Raw genomic sequence first — 19,569 nt, forward strand, 5'->3', positions numbered from 1 at the left:
ATGATAAAAAATAATTACACACAACAGAAAAGTGATTGGTGAAGAATATGGAACTTGATGAGATGGTTAAATTGACTTTTTTGATCAGAGAAAAGACAGTATCTATGTTAATTGTTGACTGGAAATCACTTATAGAGTTTGCATTAAACTGAAAGAAATGAATTTATGATTTTGATGATTAGATAGAATAGACCATAGGGAAAAAAGAATTATGTTGTAACCATAGAGCAATAAGCAAATGTATAAATATATTTAACTGCTGTAAAAAAAATGGAAGCTCCGTCTTTGTATCATTTCTTTATTTTTTTAACCATTTTTCCTTCTTTCTTGCACTTTTTAGCTTTTTAATTTTTTTCTTCTTTTCCTCCTATCACCATTTTCCTTCTATTGCTCTTTTCCTTCTAACACTGTTTTCCTTCTATCATTAGTTTTTAATCTTTTTTCTTAATTTTTTTAAATAAAACTATATGGTGTTCATTCCTTATCAAACATTCTCTCCCACAACTTAGATGTAGCCCTTGGCTTGTATGGTGTGTCAGAGTTCTTGATATTCTATAACTTCATGGTTGTCATAATAGCCATCAAATCTTGAACCTTTCTAAGATCCCCAGCATGAACACTGAGGTACCAAAGCCTAAAATCCTAGAATTCACCAGCATCCACTGAATATCATTTCCGACAGTTCAAGTCACTGGACAACAAGGGAGATGGCATATCAATATTATTTCTCCTCTGTATACAAGGGGTAAGTTTCAAACCCAGACTGAAAACGATTCGTTTCCTGGCTAGGGAAATAGAACTCCTATGGATGACTAACTCCACATCTTCCTCATTGATCTACTAGGATGCTTTTCAATATATCCAGGTGGGCATAATTTAGTTAAATCTGGACCATCCAGCTAAATTGGTTAAATTTGGACTATCCAGCTTCCCCACTAAAGCTGCGCTTCCAAAGCCTACTTAAATTACCACAGATTGGGTTAAAATGGTTTTTGTTTGGGTAATGACACATAGGGATGATCAAAGACTAAACCTTTGGTCCTGGTGATCGACCCAGATAACGTCCTGCGACATTATCCTGGGGCAGGTACATCTGTGCAATAACACACCCTTAAGAAGTGCCCAAAATGTTTGACGGGTACATGATATGAGGCACTGTAGTATATATAATATATACTATACATAAGAAATATAGAAATATTTTAAAAATGAACACAAGAGACAGAGGCTAATTTTAACGTAAAAGAGCAATTTTAATGGCATCGGTGTAAAACTTTTAAATAGGACACTGAAATGACTATGGTATTCAAAACAAGGAAAGACTCTTAAAAGCATTCCTGCTGTGCCTGTTTTGAAGCAAATGACCTAAACTCCCATGCTGGAGAGGAGTGCACAGCTAAAATGCAATATATATTTTTGAAAAGCAATAAATGAAAACAAACATGAAAGGCCAAAGAATTGTCTCCAGTGAAAAATAGCTTGTTATTCATAAATAAGCTTTTTTTATTCTTGCTTTAAATTTTAGCACATCTCAGTGAAACTGGGGGAAATATTTTATTAAAAAGTATTTCTTAAAAGCCTTCTAATTGTTTAGACAAATAAAAAGGTTCAGGGTACAGCAACAGAGATTACACACAACCTACCCTTTAGTGCTTGTGATCATAGTACATAGGACAATAAATGAACAATATTTTAATTGTAATCCTGATAGCTACATCCAGAATGTTGTTTGAAAAACAGATAGAAACCTGATTGAAAAAAGATTTATGATCCCCGTGGGAAGACAGAGTAGTTTCACTTATAGCTTGAATTTACAGGGGAGATTAGATAATCTGCTATAATAATGATAATTTGCTGTCTAAAAATATGAATGCTTAGTAAATCCTCACTCTAAAAGAGGTTTTCTGTCTTCATTCAGGCCAGTAATAAAGAAGTAGAAGTCTAGAAATTAAAGACACATGAGTATCCCTGCCCCCCCAATAAACAATAAAGCCAACCCAGAAATTCCTGCAAAATAAAAACTATAACAGAGAAGGAGAGTATTTATACTGTTTCTTCACTACAATATTTTGAGACAATCCTCCAGGTTAATATCTTTATAGCAGATATGGCAGCTATTGTGACAGCATCCTTATTAAAAGAACAAGATAAATTGAGCCATTAAATACACTGTATGAGAAGTAAGCAGGTTTACTTGAAGTTTGGCAGTGATTTATTATGTTTGGATTAAATCTTTGAGTACTATGATTTGTTAAGTTACATTTTTCTAAAATTGTAATACAGAGGCATAAAATGTCAACATTTCAGTATGTATTTAATGTACTGCTAGTTCTCTTGAAACTAAAAAAAGCATGTGTACAATTACTGGTGCATTTATTTTCACCTATAAATGTCATAATAACAGCTGCATAATGTAATGATATTGCAATCATTCCAGAATGTGCCCCACCCACATGCAGTGCATGCTAAAGCAGTATTCATGATTAGACTTCATATAGTTCAACCCTTGAGTGAAAGACTAAGTGCCTTATTAGGGACATCAGCTATAACATGCTTTAGGTATATCTACCTTTACTGTATAGTGTCAAGACAGTAATTAAACCAATTCAAACATTATACTGTGAAATATACAGTGAAATCAATTCAACTAATTACTCTTTTGACAAAATCTTCAGGACATCAAAACATTCAGACAGGATGTTTAGAATAGCTTCCTCGATCTGGTGGTCTCCAGATGTGTTGTGATTACAACTCTGAGAATTTCTAACCAAAGACAGCAGCCACTATGGAAGATGAACTCCCAATTAACACTGGAATCACTCAAATCACTCTTCTAGTTGGATATATAATCCAGGTAAGGAATTTGAAGTACATAAATCAAGAATTATATATCTGCCACTTTGTACTGAGAATTAGCAACACTTGTGTGATAAGAGTTTTTATTATGGTATACTTTACTGCAGATTTTATCAGAATTAAACTAACCATCATTCTGCAGGTGAACAAGCTTTCAATGTGGAAAATAAAGTGAGAATCTCCCATGGGGATGACCTGAAGTTCTGGCAGAAGAAGCAGCAGCTCCCCTCCTCTTCTTGATTTTCACTCTTACCTCCTAGATCAGGCCTTTCAGTCTGGCACCAAATATGTCACGTGCAGGCCATGCCTATACAGGCTCTGCAAAGGCAAAAAATGTCACAATACATCATGATCCGGCCCATGATGCGCTCAGGTTTGACACCCGTGTCCTAGATTGTTGAGTTGATGAGTGGCAGCTGCCTGCTTCTAAATCCTCCTATCTTCCTCTCAGTTTTCGGTTGTTTGGAAGTGGGTTTTTAACATTATTGCAATCTAGGAGAAAAGTATACAGGTAAATAGCTTTTGGCATCAGGAATGTTTTTGTCTTCATTCAGGCCAGTAATAAAAAAAGTAGACATAATGAGTATGCCTATACCCACTACCAGGCAAAGTAAACAATAAAGCCAACCCAGAAATTCCTGCAATATAAAAGCTATAACAGAGAAAGTACTTATAATGTTTCTTTACCACAATATTTTGACACAATCCTCCAGGTTAATATTTTTATGGTACATGTGACAGCTATTGTGACAGCACCCTTATTAAAAGAACAAGATAGATTGAACTATTAAATACACTGTATAAGAAGTAAGCAGAGCCAACTTGATAAAGTAGACAACCTACTATTTGATAAGATAGGAAAATGTGAGTTAGGCAGCATCACCACTAGATGGGTTCATAACTGGCTGGCCAACTGCACTCAACATGTAGTCCTCAATGGAACTGCATCTATGCAGTGGGTTACCCTAAGACTCTGTTTTAGGTGTAGTACTCTTCATCATTTTCATCAATGATTTGAATGCGGGGATAGACGGGGAACTCATCAAATGAACAGATGACATCAATCTGGCAAGAATAGCCAACATTCCAGAAGACAGGCTTAAGATACAGAAGGATCTTGACAGACTTGAACATTGGGCACTATCTAACAAAATTAAATTCAATGGGTGAGGGGTGGGGGTAAGGTTCTACATTTAGGCAATAAACACCAAATGCACAAGCATAGTATAGATGGTACCCAGCTCAATAGTAGTAACTGGGAGAGGGATCTTGGAGTCCCAATCACTTAAATATCAGCCAGCAGTGTGCTGCAGCTGCCAAAAAAATCAACACAGCTCTAGGCTGCATTAGCAGGTGGATAGAATCAAGATCATGTGAAGTGTCAATACCAATTTATTATGCCTTGGTAAGACCATATTTGGAATACTACATCCAGTTTTGGTACATATAATATAAAAAAATATTGAGACTCTAGAAAGAGTGCAGAGAAGAGCAACAATGATGATTAGGAGACTGGAGGCTAAAACATATGAAGAACAGTTGCTGGAATTGGGTATGTCTAGTTTAATGAAAAAAAGGACTAGGGGTAACATGATAGCAGTCTTCCAATATCTCAGGGGTTGCCACAAAGAAGAGGGAGTCAAGCTATTCTCCAAAGCACCTGAGGGCAGGCAGCCTGTCACCGTCGGGAGCTCAACGGAGCTCCCCTCAGAGTTCTGGTCTGTATATCTTATAAGATCTATAGATATCTCCCCTTTCTGGCAGAAAGGGGCAGGGAGAAGCTCAGTCGTTAGGATCTCTTTGTAATTCACAGCTTTTTTTTTTTGCTGTGAACGGAGAAGAGGTTCAACAATAGCTGAGCTTTTACTCCAGCCAGTTCTTCTCAGCTGCTTTTTTTTTGCAGCCCTAGGCAGGTTGCCCCCCCCTCAGGACAAAACTAAGCTATTTAAAATCAATTCGAGCGGGGGACCATTCCTGAGAAATCTTTTTTATTACTATTCAAAATACCAGCTTCAATTTTGTAAAAGGCTTCTTTGTCTAGCTGCGTTACAAGATGGCGATTTTATAGCTTCTGCGTTTGATATGTGACGTACTCAATCAGCCCTACTCTCCTGAAGACTTCTCCTTATTAACTGTTAAAAGATTACAAATAGTATCCCATCTAAAACTGAGGGGAGCAGAGACTTTGTTTGTTGGCTTGTTTGTTTGCTTTTTTTTTTTTATAATGGCCCCCAAATCAAAGCAGTCCAAGCGCTTCCTTAAGAACACATCTCAAGAAATTGCTATAAAGTCGCTGCCCTTGCCTCCTATGCCCTCTACTGGAGACTTTTTAATGCAAGAATTTCTTTTTGAAACCCTTAAAAATTTCAGACAGGAAATTAATCAACTTATATCGGACTTATATGATAAATTTGATGCCAAAATTGCTCAAACAAAGGAGGATATGATCGGAATTATGACAGTTATGACAGACTATATTGCTGGAATGGAGGATAAATTGGAACTTTTGGAAGAAACTAACTCTAATTTGACATCTAAAATTCAAACATTACAACAGGAAATTGAAAATGCTCAAAAACAATTTGTCATGATAAATTATAATAAGACTGCGTTTGCAATAAGAGTTAGAGGATTGCGTGAAAAGGAACAGGAGAATTTGAAACAGACCTTTTTTGAGGCTCTCAGTTGTTCGGTGGGAAGTCCGGGACTTAACTTTAATTGGCAGATTCAAAAAATTTACCGCCAGAACTCGTGTGTAGCAAAACAGCGACAGCTTCCGAGGGACATAATTATATATTTCACCACAAGGGAATCCAGAAATGCGATAATACAGAAGCTCTACAATAAGAGGCTGAGAATTGATGGACAGGACTTGATTGTTTTTAAAGAAATACCATCTCAAATATTAAGAGCAAGGAGAGACTACACTTTCTTAACTGAAGAACTCAGAAATTCTCAGATACAGTATAAATGGGAAGTGCCATCTGGTATTACAATCACATTTGAGAATCAAAAACATCGTCTTAATTCTGTTTGTGAAGCCCGAGATTTTTATTACAAGATCCTGAAGGCGGGACTTCCTGAATCATCCGGACTTGGAGAAAGACAAGGAGAAGGAGAAGACAAGCAGCGAGACACGTGGCTACAAGGCGGAGGGCGTTGCTTTCCTCTTCCGGAAGGGCAGAAGAGTAAAGAATAAAGATCCAGCGATGCCTTTAAAATACTTTTTAAATTTTTAGTTTGAATAAAATTTCATGATTCCTGTCTGGTATAAAATGGCAAAGCTGAATATCGATGATGAGATATTGAGACTGAAAGAAGCGGTGCTGATTTTGGACATATATTGTATGGGACCTATATAAGACTCGTTTGAACTCTAATTTAAACTGCGTATGAATTATCTTTTGGGGCGAGGAGAGCGGAGATCGTGATTTTCTTGAATTGTGGTTTGGGATGAATGGAGTTGGGAGGTGCGGGGTAGATGGAAGGGTAGTGAAAGTTCAATTAGATTACTTTGAGTAAGAATGTAAGCTGATTTTTGTATGAATTGCTATTTGAATATAAGGTTAAGAAAGATTAGTTGGAGAGTCTCCAGGAAGGTGGAGTAAATATGAGAGGAGTAATGGATGAGGATAAAATATATATGTGGACACGGGTAAAGGCAGGATGGAAGGTATAAAATTTATATGTGGATGTGGGCAAGGGCAGGATGGGAGGTGTTGGAAATGAAAAATGAAAGAAGCACTTGAGTCTTTAAATAGCTTTACAGAAAGGTTTGGATATTTGGATAAAAAAGAGATAAATTAAAGGTTTGGATATATAGATAAAGTGATAAGGCCCTTAGTTGGAGAACTCCATTTGATTAACTTACTTGGTTCCAATATAGTTTGAAATCCTGCAAGTAATAAAATAACTGAAATTAGGAATGAGGTACATTGTTTAAGATTTAAAGATGATGGGAAGCTGAGTTAATGTAGTGGGTTTGTTGATTTTTCCTGTTTTTCTTTTTTTGTGTGTGTGTCGTTTTTCTTTTTCTTTTTACTATTTCTCTTTTTTTGCTTTTTCTTTATCTTTCATCTTTTAACTTTAAAGTTAGTTGGTTTTAATATACTCCAGTGCTTGATAAAGAATTATGCCGGGTATGGGACCTGGGAAGTCGAAAGGGGGTTAGGGAAGGGGGTCTACCGGGGGGAGGGTGGAAATACAGTTTCAATTTTCAGAACAATAAGAATGCACTTGTATACTGTTGCTCTCTTTTCTTTTTTTTTCTTTTTCTCTTTTATTTTCTCTTTTTTTATTTTTCTTAATTTTAGTGCAAAATATGTTGGTTTTTCATGGTGGAAGATTTATTGATTTCTTTTTTTTTATGCACAGTATATAAGTGATTGTATAAAATGAAAATGAAAATGAAATAAAACAGTTTTAAAGCAAAGCACCTGAGGGCAGAACAAGAAACAATAGATGGAAACTAAACTAGAGAAGAAGCAACCTAGAACTAAGAAGAAATTTTCTGACAGTCAGAACAATTAATCAGTGGAACAAATTGCCTCCAGAAGTTTTGAATGGTCAAACACTGGAAGTTTTTAAGAATAGCTTGGTCAACCATTTGTCTGAAATGGTATAGGGTTGCCTGAGCAGGGAGTTAGATTAGAAGATCTCCAAGGTTCCTTCTAACTCTATTCTATTCCATTCCAATTCTAATTCTAATTCTATCCACCACCTGCAGCACCCAGCTGTAGTCCTCTTGATCTTCTATTTCTCAGAAGCACTAGAATGAGATAATAGGCGTGGTGAACCAAACCCTCTGCTTCCCTGTCTGCTCTGTTCTTCCCGTTCTCAAGCTTCCCATCATCGTGGTCATCACACCCAGCCTCAACCATTAACAACTGACAAATGTAGTATTTGTTTCTTTTTTAAAAAAATCCAAAACACAAAAGTCCATTAGTGTTGCCCAGGGAATGATGTCCTTGTGGCAGTGTTGGCTTTTGTGTCTACCGAGTCTGTCATGCTATTGATTTTTTTTTTTTTTTTTGCAATTCTATCGTGACGGCTTTAGCTCTGAAGTTGAGTGGGGGGAAATCATATTTTGGTAGAGGATGTGTTTTGCAAATCTACAAGTAGAAATAAGTAGGATCCATGACCTTAGCCTCTGCTACTTAAGTAATATTGTATTGAGTTAGTGGGTGTACATACTTTAATTCAGTAAAATATTTTTTTTTTGATCGAACACTGTGTATTTTGTTTTTTAATTGACTGTACCTCATACTCTTTATGCTGTCTTAATCTGATTGGTCCAGCAATAACATATTAGCCTAGCATGTCTTGCAAGGAAGTGCTTTGAATGGAGCATAAATAGCTATACCTATACTGTAAGTTTTCTATAAACAATGTTAGCACAAGTTTAAAAGCAGCAGCTATACTTCTTCTATTCCAGCCACAAGTGTTGAACCAATGTAATAGTAAACATACAGTAATAGTTCAGTGGCAGACAGACAGATAGGATGTTCACATAGCTGCTCCTACTATAACCTTCACTACCGTCCTATGTTGATATTTGGGTAGGTGGGTTGAGGATACATTACATTAAATTAGCGGTTTTTATATACTGATGAGAAACATGTGTATTAACAGCTCAGTTTATAAAGAGTAACACATACTACATTGCTTTGCAAAATTCATTATGGACAACTGTTCTGACCCCCCTCCGTACGGTGAGTCACGCTGACACAAGATTACTGCTAGCCAATTTATTCACAGTAATTAACATACAGACAAGACTTTGGCAGCAACCCAGACTTCCACAGATAAGAAATACAGACCAGAGCTTCTCCAGCTTTAGTATAACGGTTGTGTCCTGCAAAAGGTCTCCTCCCAAAGTCTCTTCTTATATACTCTCTTGGGAGAAGCCTAATCACAACCACCTGGCCCCAATTATCTTCTATATCTCTGTAGTTGCTGCCGGTGCTTATCTGCCCGTCTTTGCCTGGCGTCCAGGACCAACTCCCCTAGCTCCTCCCCACTGCTCCAGGGCCTGACATCAGGGACAAACTCCCCTTGGCTTTCACTGCTGCTCCATGCCTCAGGCGCTTCCTGGTGGCCAACCAGCCTCTCTGGTCTCTGCTCAGAGTTTGAACCCTGTCCAGGGTCCTCCACATTTTCCAGAGCCGACTCATAGGGTCCCTCGCTATCGGAGTCTATTTGCAGCTCCAACGGCTCCTACTGGGCCACAACAGACAACTGTGCTATACAAAATATTTAAATGGTATTTTTTTTAAAAAATACCCCAGCATACTTTCACATTTTATCCAACAATCCTGTTTGCTGTAACCTGGCATTTTCTTTGCAGACAATGTTAAAGAAACAGCAGTATATTTTCATAAATATACAATGGAGACTGGTTAGCCATCTGTCAGGGAGCTTTCACTGGGTGTCCAGAATTCCCTCATTTGACAGAAGGTTAGATCAGATTATTGCCAACACATTTTCCAAGATTTATATTCTATAATAAGATCTCTAGTAAGGAGAGGCTACCACCAGGATAGAGCTAAATTTGTTTTCCCTGAAGTCAAAGAGGCAAAATGGATGAATAGAAGCTGAGAATAACGGACATGCTAGCAACCCCATTTTAATAAGGGGACCTATAAGCTTCCAATGCTTTCTTTCAAATGCTTGCCATTTAAAACAGCCTCCTAAGCAGAGCTATAAAGCTTAGTCGATGTAGATTTAGAGGCGTTTTGTGAAGCATGAAAAACTTGTAACGGAAATGAAATGTTTTCCCCTTGAGGGCTTCTTCTGTTCTTTTATGTCTTTCAAATGATCCTATCCACTTTCAATTAGTACTTCCTGCTTTTAAAAAATCAGGTCCCCCCCCCCCATCAGATCTGTGGTTGAAAACTGATCCATCCATCCTGTGCAAGAAAAGTCAAGATCTTTATCTTTCTTCAAAGGTTTGGAAAGACAATGCCTGTCATGTGTTGTGGGAATGAACAGCTATGGGAGAACAGGGAAACACATGTGCACAAATTTCTTATAAAATAATCATAGACGGTACATGTCTGTCTATTGCACATTTGGCATATTTCTGCTAGTCATGAACAGATACATGCATACTTGCTCATTCTCATATGGGACCCAAAAGGCCTTGTCTGAATGCCAAAAGCAATTTTACATGCTGCCTTGATTCTGTCTGTTATATTTATCTATTTTGCCTGGTGTATTTATGTGGCTTCCATGATGATATGTTATGACTGCAGTAGTGAAAAAAATATCGTAATTGAATTTGAAACTGTTCTTGAGAGTCTAACATTTATCCTATGCACATCACATCCGCAATTTAAAAATTCTATGAAGATCCTTGGCAACACTAATATCTCTATTTTGCAAACTTAGAGTAACGGCTTTAATTTGCCAAGGAGGTTGAAACTGGCATTGCAGGCAGGCCTTGTGTTACGAATGAGATCCATTCCTAAAACTATCTTTAAGTTGAATTTGTAGGTAAGCAAGAATAGTTATTTAGCATCAGTTAGTCAAAACTATGTCTTAGTATATATTTTATATTTCTATGCATGTAAACCACCTAAAAAACACTTCCAAATTCATTAAAATTTCTTGCGTATCGGAAGTGGCATTTATGATCTGACATAAATAGCAGATGCCGTTCTCCTTCTTTCAGCTGAGAAATCACTTTATGGCAGTTTGTTTGAGTTGTCCATCAATTAGGGACTGCTTGACTACAAAGAGATACCACAATGCTTCTTGGACTTTCATATGATAACTGGAATTACGTATTATATCAAATTCTGGAAAATTTCTGTATTAACTGGTAAATTGTTTCAATATGGTAGCATGAGACTAGTGCTAATGGGCTGAAGAATATTCAACACTGAGGAAATTACTCATTTCTGAACAAACCTCAGATGCTACCCCAGCTGGCTTGTGGCCCCAATAGGATAGTATTATACTGGAGTAGATTGATGGACCAATACCCTTCCCCCCACCATGCATTCTGCTCTCTCCCTCCCCATCTTTAATTATAAACTACATTTTTTGTGATTGTAGCAAACAAGTTTAATAAAATTTTTAAAAAAGAAATAAAAGAATGTAGTTAATAGAAAACACCAGCAAAAGAAGTGACTCGACTGTAGAAAACGTGGTAACAATGGTAGGCTTTTGAAAATTCAGTTCTGTCTTTGGTGGAGAAAAATGCATGATACTCGCTATCTGTAAAGACAGACCAATTGTAATTCAGGCAGAAAAAATAATATTAAAGCCTTGTTAATGAGGGAAAATAAAGCAGATGTTTACAATCTCTCTGAAAATATCTGGTATCCTTTACACATTAAATAGATAAAGTAATCAAAGCTGTGTCATCCATATGACCATTCTGCTACATTGCTGCATTAATTACCAGTTAAATAAAATGTAAGGGATGAAATAAATCCCATTTTTTTACAGCAAGAATTTTGCAGTAGGCTGCTACATCATTCATAAACCTAAAGGACAAACCAGATACAGGTTGTCCTTGACGTATGACCACAATTGAGCCCAAAATTTATGTTGTTAAGTGAGACATTTGTTAAGTGAGTTTTGCCCATTTTACGACCTTTTGTGCCTCAGCTCCCCGTGGAGATTCGGACCCTCACCACCCTTCAGGCCTTCCGCAAAGCCCTTAAAATCTGGCTGTTCCGACAGGCCTGGGGTTGACGAGTTCCCGTCCCCGCTCGAACTGTGTGGTTGTTGATTGTTTTTAAATTCTTTTGTAGTTGCTTGTTTGTTGTTTTTCCCCTTGTTTGTATTCCCTACCTGATTTGTGAGCCGCCCTGAGTCCCTCCGGGAATAGGGCGGCATATATAAATGCAATAAATCCAAATCCAGTTGTTAAGTGAATCATAGTTGATAAATTAGTAACTGGTTGTTAAGTGAAACTGGCTTCCCCATTGACTTTGCTTGTCAGAAGATTGCAAAAGGTGATCACATGACCTTAGAACACAGCAATGGTCATAAATGTGAACCAGTTGCCAAGTATCTGAATTCTGACCACAGGATCATGGGGATGTTGCAAAGGTCGTAACTGTGAAAAATGCTCATATCAATTTTTTTTTGTGCTGTTGTAACTTTGAACAGTTCACTAAATGAACTGTTGTAAGTCAAGGACTACCTGTATTGCGTGTTTTAAGCATACAACGTTCATATTTTGTTCCTGCCACTTTCTCACTCACTCCCAGCTACTTTACTACTAGAAGAGGAAGGTTCTTGAACAGCCAAGATCATTTGAAATTTCTGGAGATCCTAACATTGTAAGCAGGATTTTTTACAAATGGCAGAGGAATCTTAATTATTGTTTGATTAAAGGTAAAGGTTCCCCTCGCACATATGTGCTAGTCATTTCCGACTCTAGGGGGCAGTACTCATCTCCATTTCAAAGCCGAAGAGCCAGTGCTGTCCAAAGATGTCTCTGTGGTCATGTGGCCGGCATGACTAAATGCTTAAGGTGCACAGAATGATGTTACCTTCCCACCAAAGGTGTCCCTATTTTTCTACTTGCATTTTATACATGCTTTCAAACTGCTAGGTTGGCAGAAGCTGGGTCGAGTAACATGAGCTCACTCCATTACACGGCACTAGGGATTCAAACCGCTGAATTGCCGACATTCTGATCAACAAGCCACTGAGCCACTATAATTATCATAAATGCTATAACATTTGATTGATTTCAGCTTAGTATGTTATGCAAAGCATAGTGTATTAGTTATTATAATGCATGATCCCTGACTTATTCGAAATCTTTTCTTTATTGTTAAAGTAAATTTACTTGATTTATTTAGTGAATGTAAAGTAAAAAATAATAATTTTGAAATGTTGATGACTCACATTTTCCAAGTGTTTTTCTGTACAATATAATAAAGTGCATGAGTATGTGAGCATGCATGTGTGTAGCTTGACTGCATACTCTGCAGTAGAATATACCCTTATTTGAGAGCCTAGATCACAGAACTTTCAGTGATTATAATTTAACCTTTTACCATCTGTTGCCCTCTTGATGTATTGGGACAATAATTCTCAGAAAAGTATGAATGTGCTAGCTGGGAGTTGTCATTCTGGGAGTTATAATCCCAAAATATCTGGAGGATACTAAATTGAAAAGCAGGATTAGTTATATTCCATGCCATGTTGTTCATCTGCAAAGAGATATGGGAGATATTCCTAGTTTTGCAAAACTGCTGCAAACATTATGGATGAGCTTCCTGCAAAAAATGTTTCTCTGAATTGTTTATTCCTTGAGCTGATATTACACACACACACACACACAGAGAGAGAGAGAGAGAGAGAGAGAGAGGGAGGGAGGGAGGGAGGGAGGGAGATAGATTATCTCTCTTTCTCCCCCGCCCCATGTGTGTGTGTGTCTTTTTGTGCGTTTGTGTGTGTGTGTGTGTAGTGTAGCTCCATTGCCACCTAGAGGAAGCACACAAAAATACCATAAGCAGTGTTTTTTGCACTTCCAAAACTAATTAGTAATTTTTCAAAGTATATGCTGCATGTGTGCTATTTCAATGTAGAAAAGTGTTTATTTCCTGAATGCAGCAGAAATAAAAGCTAAAAAGAATTTTCAGAAGGTACTGAATGCCATCAGTTTCTGGAGCACAAGTATAGCAGCCATATAGCATATATAACAGCCATAGCAGCAAAGAGAGCACTTTGATGTAACAGGAAGGTCATAACTGTCACATGATCTAGTGGTCCCCCCTGCCCTCCTTGGTGCATGACAGTTATACATGCACATTGCATGGAGTGCCATTTCTTTGGCAGTTTCTGGTTTCTTGGAAATCCTTCTGACAAGGACAGCAATGACGGGAGAAGAATGAAAGAGATCAGCTGAGGATGCTGGGGGTGATGGAATACAATTGAAGTAATACAGCCAGAGGAATCACTAGGTAAAGCGGGGTAAAGTATTTTCCTTTTTACCACTTATTTACTTTATTGGCTTCTTGAGATTCTGGGCACTGATAAGACCAAGTAATGGTTATTACAGATTTTCATAAAGGTTTCCAAAGTACATTTTGTTTTATAATTATCTCTCTTGCTGTAGTGAGAAATATGTTTATCAAAGCTGCTTCAAAATCTGGGTTGAGCGGCATTGCTTCCTACTGCTTTGAAACCATAGTGGTACAAATAAGACCACCAAGAACCAGGTTCAGGTATAGTCCCAGTCATGGAAGCGACCATCCCTTTCACAGAGGGATTGTTGCTATGAGTGAAAAACAGTGCAGAGAAACCTCCATATAACCTCCAGAATGATGAGATAGTCATTCATTCATCTACATAATCACTTACCTCTTTATACAGCAGCCAGCTGTGCTGTCTTCACCAAACCAGTTAGGTTGGTAGGATTTAGTTGATTCTGGCTGATCTAGAAAGATAACAGGGTCAAAATATTAAGTGGCTGAGAGATCATTTGCAAACTCCAAGGTGCAGGGCAGATCTGGGAAATTAAAGTTCAAATCTCACCAGGCTCAAAGACGACTCAGCCAGATTGTTGGGAGCAATATGCTGAATCTGTAAACCGCTTAGAGAGGACTGTAAAGCACTATGAAGCGATATATACCGTAAGTGCTATTGCCAATAGTAAACTTGATCACAATAATTGGAAATGTGCTCTCCCTTCTGGAGTGGCTTCTCTTTTCCACGTTTGGTGAATGTGCTTTAGAATACAGAATAATAATAGGGTTGGAAGGGACCTTGGAGGCCTTCTCGTCCAACCCCCTGCTCAAGAAGCAGACTCTGTGTCATTCTGGACAAATGATTGCCAGAATCATCAGTCTCTCCTTGAAAACCTCCAGTGATGGAGCACCTAACTTCCAGTAAGCTGTTCCAAGGATTAATTATTCTGTCAGGAAATTTCTCCTTTGTTTTTCTCTGTCCCTAAAGTACTGGCTACTATATCATCCCTAATACTTCTGTTTATTAGACTAGACACAGCATGATTCCATGCCATGTAAATTGCATGGCTACATCCATTTAAGTTATCCAGGGTAAAGTCGGACTTGAAAACAAGATTTGTTTTTTTATCGTTTCATCAGTAGATTTTGGATATGGTATTACATATGTTAGCAGAAGAGAGAAGAGAAATCGTGGCCTTTTGCAGTTATACTTTAATCCCTAGACATGGATTCAGGGATTACTTATCAGATTTTGTGGGGCATTCGAATACACGTTCTGGATTAGAAACTCTGTCTCATTCATAAACATGTCCTAGAAAGTCTAAGAATGAATCTATGTTTTAATCACTCTGACTGTTACATATGACAAAATGATTAAGTGATGATAAGAAGTGTTCGATTCATACCGCCTTGTGTAACTCTAGTGAAAGGCTGATGAAGAGAAAAACTGAGTCAGGAATCTATTTCAGTCCTGCTGTGTTGTTTTGAGATATTTGGATGCCGAGCTTAACTGGACTTTGGGATGCCCTGTAAGCATGCCTAGGATTTGATGCTCTTTAAATAAAGTCCATTATCTAACAGCAGGAATGGAGGAGGGGAGGAGATGAGCAAGGGTTACTGCCAATTCCTCTGTGTCTAAGAGGTTATCCCTTCATTTCCATAATCCATCAGTGGCTATCCTGACTTATTTATATAATGCTATCCTAGTGTGTTACCACCTGACTGTACTGAGCTGGAAGTAAAAGTAAACCAGATTTTAATTCCTTAATTTACTTTAAAGTTTACTGGACAATGGTGATACATGAGCTTTGTGAATCATTTAGATGCCCTTCGAAATTATCTCATATGTTAAGTTGAAGGAAATAAACCCTGGGGGGCACGAAGACAATATTCTTAAAAGATCTGCATGCAAATATAATTGCTTATGAGTACCAAATGCCTATATACCCTATACGAAAAACGGTGAAAAACGGACCTACCAGTCCCACTGGAAGTCAGAAAATGGGCCATTTCCGGCTTCCAAAGTGCCTCCAGGGGGTAGGGGAGGCCGTTTTCACCCTCTCCAGGCTCCACGAAAGCCTCCTGAAGCCTGGGGAGGACGAAAAACGGACCTACAGCAGTCACTGGAAGTCAGAAAATGGGCTGTTTCCAGTTTCTGGAGGGCCTCTGGTGGGGCAGGGGAGGCTATTTTCGCCTTCCCCAGGCTCCAGGAAGGCAAAAAACAGACCTACCAGGCCCACTGGAAGTCAGGAAACGTGCTGTTTCTGGCTTCCAAAGGGCCTTGGGGGGGTGGGGAGGGCGTTTTTGCCCTCCCCAAGCTCCAAGAAAGCTATGTGTGCGTACGTGAGGGGCAGCGGCGGGGTCATGTACGCATGCTGAAGTGGACAGAACGTAAGGGATCATTTAATTACCGGTGTGCGCATGCGCACGATGGCATGCACGCACACACTTTTGGCAACCGAGGGAAAAAAGGTTCACCATCACTGACGTAGGTGACCCATAGTTAATTACCTATTTTTTAAAATATTATTATTTCTATCCAGGACAGACACCAGGAAACTATCAATTCTAGTCCCACTTTGAGAATGAAAGCCTGTTGGGTGATTTTGAGCCATTTATCTCACAGGTTGTTGTTGTGGGGAAAATGAGGAGGAAGTAGTATTAGGCAAATGCATGGTCTTGAATTATTTATAAAAATAATGAGGGCAAAATAAAAAAAAAATGAAATTAAAAAAACTTTGTATGTTGGTTGCACAAGGTAAAAAAAATGAGGGAAAAAGGCGGAACAGTCAAACCTAGCAGCAGAAGTGGGTTGCTGCTGGTTCGGCCAGGATTGGCTGAACCATTAGTAGCAGTGGCGGGAGGCTTCTGCCCACCCGCCTGGGGGCTTCTGTGCATGCTATAGGAGTGAGCCCGAACCGGTAGTGAAAAAATTGGCAACCCACCACTGCCTAGCAGCTTTAGTTAGTCAGCAATTGAATCCTGAGATCTGAGTTTTTCTGGGTTTTCTTATTACAACACCCATTCTAATGCTCGAAATAAGAAAAGAAACTATTATGCTAATATAATAAAATAAAATGCAGTTATGGATAGTTTTAACTACATGTTGGAAAGTATCTAGAAATCAAAAACTATTACAGTATGCAATACTGACACTTTGTGCTTCCTTTTTTAAAAAAATACTGCACATATTGGATAGAATTATAAACCATTCTAAATAATGCATTTCTTCAACAGACTCTATGCCCATTTTAATCATAACTTTAGGATCACACCATTTAGAAATTTAGAATTCACACTAGCCAGCAAATTATCCTCTGGAAACTTGACTTTCTTCTGATTGTTGACATTTATTCTAAAACAAAATAGCTTCATTTCTGGGATGGAATTGTACCCGATGAAAATCCTTATCTAAATTGCTAAAGGATTATATTTACAATCCCTCTGCATCTCTATCTCATGTGCTGCAGGATTCAGTGGGAGGATAAATATTTGAATAAACAATGTTATTGAATATTGGAAAATTCAATTTCGTTGCTTAGGATGTAAGGATAATAAACTAAATAAAAAAGAGAAAAGCAGCAGGTAAATATTCCATGTTATTGTTGAAATGGCTTAGGGGGAAAAAACAACAGCCTACAAAGTTGCCAATGTAATTAAGCATTATTTTTTATTTTTCTGTTTAAAAGGAGTAATAACAGCATTTCTAATGTAGGTTTTCCTAGAAATTTTGAAACCTTCTACCTACTTCCTGCTACTAACTGGATTAGAGGGGTTAGCACAGTCATTTCTGGTGAAATTATATTAAGACTGAACATTTCCAATAAGTTACAATTCAGATTATAAGTATCTATTATTTAAGAGATGAAGATGTTCATTAAAACAGTGAGTATAGAGCTTCAATTATCTATTTCCTTTCCTTTCTTTTCCCCCAGGGAGATAACCTAAAGTGGTATAAGGTAGTAGAGCCAGTGAATACTTTGTCACCTGTACAAACAGCATCAATTAGAGGAATTAAAGCAATGCTAGAAAGTTTGTTCATTTCATTGCTTTGCTGATTTAAATCCTATTTAATCTTTTTAAAGATTTAAGGCTGATGATAGCTAGCTATAATCTCTGCCCATTGAAGTAAACAATGCTGCAACAGCCTACCTCAGTGCCTAGAGCCGTGATGGTGAACCTATAGTAGCCGTGCTGGAAATGGCATGCAGAGCCATCTCTCCAGGCATGCAAGCCATCACCCATTGCTCTTCCAGGTTCTGACATGCTGGCCAGCAGGATATAAACCAGAGAACTGTGAGTCCTAGTCCCATTTTAGCCATGAAAGCCAGTTAGATTTTGGACCAGTCACTCTCTCTCAGCCCAACCAGCCTCACAGAGCTGTTGTTGTGAATTAGGATTATTTATAAAAATGAAGCTGTGATAAAAAGATATATACCATAGGAAGGTAAATAGACAGACAGACAGACTGACTGATAGATGTGGATGGGCAAATTCTATGGTGCTTCATTCTCATTGTCTCTGCAATGTGAGATATCATGCCCAGCATAATTGAGACACTTTGGAGAGACTGGGAAGCAATGTTAGAGATTATATATAACAATCAGAAAGCAAGAAATTTGTTTATTTCATAAAAGGGACTTCAATCTAGATAGCAAATAAACTGGGAAGAAATGTTTTAAATCAATGTTTTTCAAATCTTGCAACTTTAAAGTGGTTGACGTCCACATACCTTAATACTGCCCAAGTTTGAGATATTGCAAATCATTCAAAAAGACTCTGCCTTAATGAAGTATAAATTAAGTTTATACTCTTTATAATATTTATAATGTAAGTTTATAAATGCAATTTATATTGTTTGCATTTTGCAAAATTCTGTATTTACCCCAAGCTTTATTGATACCTTATTGAACTTTGTGCAATTCTTCTTTCATCTTGAACAGCCAAGTAATGTACAGCTTAACACTAGAATGTGAAGATCTTGGAATCTAACTTCATCTTAAGCAAACCTCTCCACATGGGGGAAAGCATAGGCTAGACCAACATTTCTCAACCTCAATAACTTTTAAGACGTGTAGACTTCCAACTTCCAAAATTCTGGAAGTTGGAATTCCATCTATCTTGAAAAGGCTGAGTTTGAGAAATACTGAGATAGACCCTCGATCTTTTTCACAGCATGGCATCCTGATTCATGCCAACTCATCCAACTTCTTTCCCTAACCCTGGAACAATGCTGTCATTCCTTTACAAAAGATGTGATTGTGATGTCCTCACCCCACCCCATTCTGTGTTCTCTGCAATATTTTGACGAGAAGAAGAGGTCGCAAAGAAAGCTTAAAGGGAATGGTGTGGGAGTAAACACTGCAGACTGCACTACTCAGGTGTCTCTGAGGACACAGATAAACCTCCAAGGGCTTCAACGACGCTCTAAAAAGATGCAAATGACCTGCAGTCTGCAAGGAGAATAAATCCTTCCACTATCCTGTCAGAACTGAAGAAGCTTCATGGATGAGAAGCGAAACGTCTTCAACGAAAAAACAAGAAAGTCCAGTTGCCTCCTGAAAAAGCACCTTCGGGAGAAGCTTAGAAGGAGCAACAGACTCTTTGAGACGCAGCTGGGACTCCGCCAGCCAAACTCTCTGGTTGGGGGTCACGTGGACGCTCTGCCCCGCCTTCCCCGCATCGGGCTCCTCCTGCTTTCGTTGCGGGGTCGCTCGGTCCCTTCGCCCGCCCTCCACCGCGCCTCCGGCAGTAGGTATCCGGGTAGGGTTGCCGT

At 38.3% G+C, this 19,569-nt stretch overlaps 1 protein-coding gene and 1 long non-coding RNA gene across 6 annotated transcripts in view; one reads left to right on the forward strand and one right to left on the reverse strand.

Annotated features, from left to right (window-relative positions):
- Positions 1 to 2,185: 2,185 nt before the first annotated feature.
- On the reverse strand, positions 2,186 to 19,461 carry LOC148045076 (uncharacterized). The gene is made up of 3 exons (XR_015697047.1): positions 19,364 to 19,461; positions 14,188 to 14,263; positions 2,186 to 3,348 (listed from the first exon to the last, which is right to left on the reverse strand). It is a non-coding gene; the product is annotated as an uncharacterized LOC148045076 (long non-coding RNA).
- AHI1 (Abelson helper integration site 1) overlaps positions 19,461 to 19,569 on the forward strand; it is a 93,079-nt gene continuing 92,970 nt past the window's right edge. For all 5 annotated transcript variants that reach the window (XR_015697045.1, XR_015697046.1, XM_087718419.1 and 2 more), the window contains exon 1: positions 19,461 to 19,544. The gene's annotated coding sequence lies outside the window, so the exon portion shown is untranslated. The remainder of the gene's footprint in view (positions 19,545 to 19,569) is intronic.

The sequence above is a fragment of the Thamnophis sirtalis genome, unplaced genomic scaffold (assembly GCF_051295495.1).
Source record: "Thamnophis sirtalis isolate CommonGarterSnake01/CBP01778 unplaced genomic scaffold, rThaSir2_p1.2 scaffold_6, whole genome shotgun sequence".
Classification (NCBI taxonomy): Eukaryota; Metazoa; Chordata; class Lepidosauria; order Squamata; family Natricidae; genus Thamnophis; species Thamnophis sirtalis.